We start from the raw sequence: 10,118 nt of genomic DNA, 5'->3' as shown, positions 1-10,118 counted from the left end.
GCATATGACAGTGCTAGCTTACCCCCACCTGGGAGAATAGCTGCACACTCTACTAGAGGGTTGGCTACATCTTGGGCCGTCTTCAGAGGGTCCTCACTGTCCGATATATGTACGGTGGCTAGCTGGGCTATGCAGCTTTCTCCAGGTTCTACCTCTTGAATGTGGTAGATCCTTATTTGCCTTCAATAGGCACGAGGGTCCTTGAGGTTGCACGCTCGCACCGTTAACCTAAGGGTAACCGGTTCTGATGTGTCCCTCGTAAGCTGCTGTTCCTTCTCCCTCGCGATGGCTCTGGTATACATTTCCCATACATAATGTTTTGGTGGTCGTCTTCGAATTGAAAGGGAACGTTAGGTAACTTACCGTAATCTTGGTTCCCTGAAAGAGATGACGACCACCAACCAGCGAGGTTGCATCGGTAGTATGCAATACTTTTGTATAAAAAGCACCATATAAATGCAATACTTAAAATGATCTATAAATAACAGAATTCCAGTCCATTGTCTTTTTTTCACCATTTATTGTTTAACTAAAAACTCTTCTGCATAAAAAAAATAACACTAAAATCTTAAATCAAGTGCACTTCAACAAACATCAGTGTATTCATCAGCTAAGGAGATCAGCTCCCTTTTTTGTTGTTGTAAAGTAATCACACAAATAAAAAATATACAATAATTTCTTGTGTAAGGCCTCAGGGCAGATGTTCACACAAACCCTTTACATGCTGTCAACAATGTAGAAATTAGAAGGGTATTCTAGAAAGTGAAGTAGCTCTCCACTCGCACACGGAAAAGGCAACAATACAAATGTGTAGATGTTCATATTTATCTATTGAGAAATAGTGCTCACATAGGGCCCTAAACAGGATCAAGAGGTTGTTTGTCTCAATGGTTGATGTATATTATAACAGTTGCATCTAGCTTTTGATGGTCTGTTGACTACAGTACCCATCATGATGCGGTATTCTTGTGATGTTGGGTAGTGGTGTATTCTGGGAGTGTAGTCTTTTTTGTGTTTGTTTTTGCTATTGTTGTCTATGGAAGTTTCATTTCCCAGAGATTACAACAAAAAACACAGTGCATCAGCATTTAAAAAGAAAACAGGATTACAGTGCAGGAAAAGTACTTAAAACCTCAAAAAACTTGTAATAAACCTTAGGTGACCAGTGCATCTCTAACTAGTATAATAGTACAATCCATCACCCATTTTTGTAAGGTCATTATTACCATTGTATTGTAATTAGTGTAATACTGATTTTATACCATGGTCTGTAAACTTGTTAATATATTTTATAACTAGCACTGTTAAATTATACAAGGTATACCATATTTGTGAATTAGCTACAATTGTCTGCACAAAGCACACTGTATGGCATATACATTTTTTGTTTTACAAAGCAAAATCACAGTTTCTGCAGCATAAGTAGAAACACAGCACTTCGTGAGCAGTCACAGTAGGTTATACAAGAAAAACAACATTACAACATTGCTTTAAAAAGTACATTTGGACAGTTTTCAGGGCAAAAGGATATTGGTTCTCTCTTTACTGCCTCATTCCAAATGAAATGAAATAAAATTGTCTCATTTAAAACAAGTCATTCAAAACATCTGTGGAGTCCTCTAGGGAAGTGGTTCTCAACCAGCGGACAGCAGTGAAACTGTTTGCTTCCTTCAAAGATAACCTCCCACTGTCATTTCTGAAACTGCTACTGTGCTTACCCTGGTGTCACTTATTATACAACAGTGGGACTGACTGTCCCACTTATTTCTATTGGTATCCTACCATATACCAACTCAGTACAGAATCAGTATATCCTGTGATAATTCAAACCTAATAGGCTTTACTTTTCAATCCTCAGCACAGCTAAGCCTCAAGCCACTCAAAGAAACAGACTTTCAGTGGTGCTGTTTATCATTGCAATGAAGCTGACCCAGAACTCCTCTTTCAAAACGTCTGTGTATATACAGCACTTTCAATACAGTAAAAAGACATAGGACTTGTAACTGATATGGATACTGTACAGGTGCCGATTTAACAATCATCTACACTTGTTGGAAAAAAAATATAACTTGGTCTTTTTAAATATTTAAGGAAAAAATTATATTGAAAACGCTTGTTGCTTAATTGCAATAACTTTCGGGATGGTTATTAGTGACCTTGACAAGGTTGCGAGTCAGTTTATTTCCTTTTATACTTAAAGAGTTATAGCTTAAGTAACTCTAGGTGGTGCAATTTAAGAAGTTAGGTCAAAGAAACAATCCCTTTGACCAATGCCTTCATAAGGGCAGCTGGTGCTGTGCAGCCCAGTTTGAGGGACAGTTCCTTGTGAAGAGGTTGAGAACCCTGCTCTAAGAGCCTTTGAAATTTAGGGTGACTTCATCAGATGTAAAAAAAGAAATGACAACTTTTAAATAATTTTTTAATTTGTGAAATTTTTTTAAGGAGAGGTTTCCAAAGGGACTTTTTTTGGCCCATGTTTTACAAAAAACAAAATCAATATATCAACAACGGTATGCCCTTTGCAGTAAAATAAGTCCGATACTTTGCATTTGCATTGTGCTTGAAACTTGGCTATGCAATGCGGTTCTATTGGTACTGGGAGCTAGTTTTCCTGCCTGAATTCAAGGAAGCAATAACTAAAACTTTTTTTTTTCTTTTTTACTTTTTATGATGTTAGTCATTCTGAGTGATTCTTATTTCAGTTACTCATATTTGATTTGACCTGAATTTAGGCGATGCTTTTCAATTCTAGTTGTCTTCCACAGAGATATGTAACATAGGTATTTCCACCACAATCTAGTACACAGCTGTGTATTACCAGCAAAAAGTAGCTGTTCACTAGAGGGTGCTGGCTCTTACTGCTATGCACACTTTGGCTGATCTAGTCTTTGTTACATAAGTTCAGGCAGGCAACTAGAGCATTATCACATTATCACATGATTTGAATTCAATGAGGAATTCAGTCCCAACACCAAATACTCCAGACAAACTCAAAGCCAGTTAAAGGCAGATTTAGAGAAAATTGAAAATAAGTAAATATTGGAGCAACAGAACCAAGAACCACTAAGAATAATTGCAAACACCATACCATATTGAGAAAATGAAAAAAAAAAAAATACATTTGAAGGTAATTATTCTTTTAAGACACATTTCAAAGTTTCAAGGCACAATACTGCAGACAAGCATTGAGTAACGGACACCCGTCCTGTAGAATAGGTTTCGCATTTACAAAAAAACATCTTGTAAAACAACCTTATATCACTAGATGGCAGTATTCCACATGGATTCTGTTGCCTGTAATACATCAGTAAAATACATCAGTAAAATACATCAGTAAAATACATCAGTAAAATACAGTATCTAAAATTGCCTCCCGAACAGAGCAGTTCCATGTAGTTGTAGTACATTGGTAGGAAACCAAATCTTTTACCATATATGAGTTTAAGTAATAAAATTATTACCATAGGCAGTAGTGAAGATGTTCAGATAAAAGGAGTGATACACACAACACAGCATATTCAAAGTAGGAAGCTCTACAAGCATTTGGTCACTTCTCTAACACAGCCAGTGCAGTTCAAAATGTGTCAAAATAATACCTAGAAGCTCCCCCCCGGCGTATACATACAGGTTTGTATAAGTACGCTGCTATGGAGAACAGTCTGGGGTCCAGATTTTGTAATAGGAATGTCATATGGTGTAACATTCGATCAAACCTTAAAAGTGTAAATGGCACCTGGACCCCAAACATAATTAAATATACAGGGTGCGAAGTCCCTTGGACACTTTATAGAGCTACTATGGTAAAAACACATAGAGCAATGAAAGGAACCGAACATTGTGCCAGATATATAAAGATCTTTAAAAAAAAAAAAAACTATTTGCATCTTTTTTTGGAAAATAAAACTGTTTAGAGACAAAACAGTAATTGTATTATTAGCAATTGCTAATTGTATTTTGGTGTAAAAACCTAAATACATTCATCTTAATAGGTAACAAGAATACCTGTAACACTTTAACATGGGAATCTGCTATGTTTTAATATGTATTATTAAATAATTCATACGTATAACCACTTATAACAGATCCTTAAACTAAATACCACTAAGTACTGTATATCGAGGGTGCTGTAGCTTTAGCTGATACGTTTACAGTTTAATGTAGGATAACATTATTAACTACACAAAGATTCACTTTTTTATGAACAACGTTCTTCTATTAGATTAGGAATGTTATACTTTGTTTTTGATGACATTATAACTACCCTGTGCATAAAAACACATATCCTATACAAGCTATGAAGGTCATTGAGCCACCATCCATCAATAAGTGTGTCCATAAGAAAATGCTGCACACTCCATTTTAATGTCATCCCAAGGAGAAAAGCTCTCCACCAATATATTTGCACACTTTACATGTGCTTTTACAGGTTGCAAAGTCCCTTAATGTATCTATGACCCCATTATGTTTACTGTGGACTAAAATGTCAGCTAAATTTGCCTTCTAAAAGCTACGATTGGTGCTTTTGGAAATATTTTTTTTCATTTGTTCTGAATTATGAAGTATACGTAAATGCTTCCAAACTATTTTTGAAATGTTGGGTAATAATTTAGAATATGTAATTATTAATGGCACACTCTTAACCCTCTCTTCCCTTTTCTTATCCTCCAGTAGTTCATTCCTATCGAGTTTGTCAACTTTTCTCGATTTATTTTTAATACCTTTCTCTGTTTTTTGTAGTCATTTTCATCAGAACAGATTCCTTTTATCCTTATACCCAGTCCTTTAAGGATTGCTCTTTTAGTATAGATAGGATGTGCAGATGACATATGTAGGTACTGATGCATATCAGTGGGTTTCGAGTAAAGATCTGTTTTAATAGATCCTTGATCAAGTTTAACCAAGGTGTCTAAGAATTAAATTTCAGATTTTGTCCACCTTAAATCCACAGAAATGTTAGGGTGGATATAATTGCTAATTTATTAAACTGTACAAGAGATTCTTCTCCATGTGTCCATATTCCAAATATGTTATTGTGACAGAGAGTGAATGAATCCGAATCAACAATCTTCCTCTCGACCTATGAGGGCCCTGTACAACAGGAACTGTGTGCCTTGTACTGAATGGTTGGGCAGTTCTTTCCAGGGGCAGTCGGAAGCCGGCCATTCAGGAAGGGGGCGGCATCATGGTACCAGGAGTCCTCGCCCTAGTACGGTGAGCGAAGTTTCATTCATGAATTGGAGGAGACGTGATTGAACCAGCTATCGGAGGGGGCGGGGCTTAGGGTAGTTTAGGGGGACGTGGCGCCGTAATCAGCTCCTTTGTTGTGGTTAATGGGAGGAAATGAGGACGATTAAACTGTGAGTGAAGTGTTGCTTTTTGCTTAACTGTGCGTGTTCATCTTTGCCAGACGGCTAAATACGGATCTGGGAGCTGCCGCTTTACGCCAGCGATACACCCGGACTGCACTGCACCTGAACAAACACCAGCACCACTGTTTATAGCACTGAACCTGAACACACACCAGCACCACTGTTTATAGCACTGCACCTGAACAAACACCAGCACCACTGTTTATAGCACTGAACCTGAACACACACCAGCACCACTGTTTATAGCACTGCACCTGAACAAACACCAGCACCACTGTTTATAGCACTGAACCTGAACACACACCAGCACCACTGTTTATAGCACTGCACCTGAACACACACCAGCACCACTGTTTCCAGCACCGCACCTGCACTGAGAGCACGCACTGTCTGGAGACTGTGTTTGTTATTTCGGGACTGCAAACCCTTGGTTTTGACGCTGGCAATACCCATAGTTGGGTAGAGCCAGCAATATTATTATTATTTAAACGGTCAAGGAGACCAAAAGGAAAATAAAAGAACTTGAACCGTGTTTGTCGTTGTCTGGAACACCTGCATCACCCTTTCACCTGCGCACTGCAACCCACACATTCACAGTCATCCACATAGCTTATGTATTCTGATGGTTTTTTGTCTAGTTTACTCAATAACATTTCCTCCCATTTGCCCATATATGTGCTTGCAATATGCAAAACTAATTTTGAGCTTATTGCTGTGCCATCATTCTGTTTGTAACAAATGTAAAATAACTACTTTCTAAAACTATCTTGATCATATTTAATATTTCCTCAGTAGGTATCATGTTCTTATCTACTCTATTTTCCAGTGCCTCTTTAAGCCAAATTTTGTAGCGCAGGGTTTCAGATGATTGGCCAATATCTTTTGGTATGCTGTGGAATCCATTTTACCATGTATTAGAACTAAATTTGCTGTGCCATTAGAGAAAAAACAGCCCCATAGAAGGATATTACCACCTCCATGCTTGACAGTAGGTATGGTGTTCTTTTCTTTGTGCGCCTCACCAGACTTTCTCCAAATGTAACGACAATCAGCGTGACCAAATAGCTCGATTTTTGTTTCATCACTCCACAAAACCTTTGACCAGAACTCATATCCATCATTCAAATGCCGTTTTGCAAACTTCAAGTGATTGTCCTTGTGACATTTTCCTAAGAGTGGCTTTTTCCTTGGCCTGCGACCATTGAGACCTTCACCGTGCAATACTCGACCTATGGTTGAAATGGAAACCCCAGTCCCACTTGCAGCCAATTCACTTTGAATGTCTTTGGCAGTCAATCTCGGATTGTTATTAACCTTCCTCACAATTCTTCTACTTGTTCTTGGTGAAAGAACCTTCTTTCTTCCAGACAGAGGGAGTGTTTTGACAGTACCATCTTGTACTTCTTGATAATAGAAACAATAGTTGAAATTGGGATACTCAAATGTTTGTAAATCTTGTATCCTTCTCCAGCTTTATGACAATGAATAATTTTCTGCCTAAGGTGTTCAGATAGCTCTTTACTTTTTCACATATTGACAGCAATCATCCTATGCCTAACCCTTTTATACTCACTAAGAATGTTCACCTACAATCCAGCATTTTCTAGTCTTTTCTAGAATTAGGTTCTGAATTATCATATTGATAGCACCTTGCAGACAATACTATAATAGCATCAAAGGGTAGGAATACTTTTGAATTAGCATTTTTTGAGTTTTGCTGAAATAAATAATTGTAGACATCTATTTCTTGTAACTTTTTTTCCTCATCCACAAAAGCGAAACCTTTCCTAAATTGTTTATTTTCAAGAAATTTCTAGAAATTAGAATATTTCTATTAGGGTATGTAAACTTTTGATTACAGCTGTGTCTGTGTGTGTGTGTATATTGCTCTTAATTGTATTAATACTTGTACTGTAATTCTTGAAATGTATTTTTGTTTACGACTGTAAGTTGCCCTGGATAAGGGCGTCTGCTAAGAAATAAATAATAATAATAATAATAATAATAATAATAATAATAATAATAATAATAATAATAATAATAATAAATAAAATAAAATCAGTTAATCAGTGATTGGTTAAAACCTCATCATAAGAGGAAAAATAGATTGAACTATTACCCTAACATCCATTCTCCACCAGTCAACAATCTCCATCTGTTATGTGATTGGTTCACATCACTGTCAGTACCGCCGCTTTTCAAGGGAACGCCTTTCTCCCCTGAACTCTTCACAAGAGAAAATGGCTGAACACCGATTCTGTGAGTTAACAGAAAATTAATTACAAAACATAATAGAAAAGAAAGAATGCTCCAAATACTAAAATGGTGAGTAAAACGTCACTGTCACTGTTTTCTGACTTTTTCTGACATATTCAACTTGACAAAAACAAATATGACGGGCGGGATATAAACTGGATTATGCAGCAGTGGCAAACCAGATGGAGACGGAGACAAACTGTTAACTATACAGTATGAACTTCAGAAACATTTTCTGTTATTTCTGTCTTTTACTTATTTATGTATGCTGTATCAGCTATATTTAAACAAAATATATAAAGTTGTATTTACAATCCAACCATGCCTCACTTATGTTCTTATATTAAATATGTACTGCAGACTCAGCCATAGTGGAAAATTAAATGCCCTTTGGGAAGAAAGTTGTTACCTCCAGGCTTCGGGCATTATAGCCGCCTGTCGATAACAATAGTCTTCCCTCGGGTCAATCATTTTCTACTATTGTCTTCCTCTCCATATATATATATATATATATACACACACACACACACAACATTTTATATTTATATATTAGTACTACCTAGTATATATACAAAAACACACACATAACTCCAGATATCTACTGTATCAATCTAATCTCCTATATATCCATCAAAGCTTCTATAAATTACTTTTAGTCTATCTGACCTGGGTTGTGCCAGACCCAGAGGTACAAAACTGAATTCAGAGCTATCGTATACAGAGAGGTTTCTCCAGATAAACAGCTTTGTTTTAATCAGAGTACTGCTGATAGACATCTATACGACTTGCATTACTGACATTTAAGTTCAGTATCTTTAGCTGAAGATTTCCATTGCTTTCCACTGATTCTGCCCAAGTCTTTCTAGCACTAGATGAAACCAACTGCAGCATGAGATAATCTACTGTTTCCAAGGGTCTTTATCGAGAGAGAGAGAGAGAGAGAGAGAGAGAGAGAGAGAGAGAGAGAGAGAGAGAGAGAGAGAGAGAGAGAGAGAGAGAGAGAGAGAGAGTGTAAACATTTAGGACATAATTAGTAGTTTCTTTCCTACTATTTTTACATTTGGCATACTTAAATTGATGTCCCTTGAACTGGTCGACTGTAGCACAAAATACTTCTGGCTGGTCCCTTTTTAATGAACAAATGACATCATATTGTATTCTGGGCAGTCTTTGTGCTTGTCACATGGAATAAAATTTAATAAAAGTTCAGGATTTGGCCACCAAGATGTAAGCTCCTTGTTTGCATGCATATCAAGTCTGGCACAGTATGCTATACAAATGAGGCCCTTTGTTTTCAATTGTATCCAATTTTTGCCTATGCAAGTAATAATTACATTTCAGTTCAATATAAGGTTAAATAAAGTCTAATATAGGTTATGTATGCTTGACACAGTCACCCAGACAACTGTTAGCATTCACAGCAAGTAGATGCAAGTGAGGTGCTTTTCTTGTTATAAAATGGGTCGCAAATATGAATTCATATCTGACTGCAGACAGATTTATAAAAGTCTTTACTCCAAAATTATGTCTGCACCATTTATTGTCCCGTAAAGTGCAGGTATGTTGCACACTCACTGGTATCCGATGCTGGATAAATTAAGTATATATGCAACAAAGTGTATGCACACTCAGGATTGGTTCACCAAAATATTTTTTACTTTTATTTGTGCAACATCAAGATTAAAAAGTGAAATTTTAATTGTTAATGTTAAATAACTAGCTTCAAACAACATAGGCAAACCTTTTGAGTTGCTAGTTACAAGTAAGATATTATTTTTCATTTTGGTAAATATCTGGTCCAATGTGTCAATATTGTAACCCCTGATATTTACCAAGAAAACTAGTAAATTATATTTATTTTTAGACACACTAATAAATTCCTGGATTTATATATATATATATATATATATATATATATATATATATATATATATATATATATAATAAAACCTTGAAAACAAAGGGTCTTATGTATAAACCACATTTGGAGGTCAGTTTGTGCACCCATAGTTCAGCCTTATGTGCAAACTACAAAAAGTAGTTTCAGATTTAGACACACAAGCTCCCCGTAGCCCACTTGAAATCATGAGTACTGTGAACCAAATTGGCATTATCCTGCTATTACTAGTGGCAGTATAAGATCAAAAATAAGAAAAATAAACTGGGGCGCTATCGATCTAAAGCCCATGAAAAACTTTTTTGGCAACTTTTTTTCTGGCAACAAGCTGTCATTTCTAAACACTTTACCATAAGAACAGTTCCAGCTACAGCCTCTAAACAAGCTCCAGCTAATTAACACCTGGTTGAAATGTTGCCAGAAAATGTCCATTATTATTTTCCTTTAATAATAAAATATTATTGGCTATTCAAAAGATTTTTATAAAACAATAGAGAGAATTTGGCTTTATAGTTAGAATTATCCTATGCTAAAGTCTACCTACTTTTAAAGGGCAAGGGTTTACAGTAAATTGCATTTGTATAACAAATCACTAC

General features: G+C 36.2%; 1 protein-coding gene across 1 annotated transcript in view; it reads right to left on the bottom strand.

Annotated features, from left to right (window-relative positions):
• Positions 1 to 500: 500 nt before the first annotated feature.
• The window catches only part of dusp3a (dual specificity phosphatase 3a), a 40,041-nt gene continuing 30,423 nt past the window's right edge, over positions 501 to 10,118 (bottom strand). The window contains exon 4 of the transcript XR_009309190.1: positions 501 to 8,541. The gene's annotated coding sequence lies outside the window, so the exon portion shown is untranslated. The remainder of the gene's footprint in view (positions 8,542 to 10,118) is intronic.

Source organism: Acipenser ruthenus, chromosome 28 (assembly GCF_902713425.1).
Source record: "Acipenser ruthenus chromosome 28, fAciRut3.2 maternal haplotype, whole genome shotgun sequence".
In the NCBI taxonomy this organism is placed as follows: domain Eukaryota; kingdom Metazoa; phylum Chordata; class Actinopteri; order Acipenseriformes; family Acipenseridae; genus Acipenser; species Acipenser ruthenus.
The sequence above is the reverse complement of the archived record's forward strand: the minus strand, read 5'-3'. Positions and strand labels throughout refer to the sequence as shown.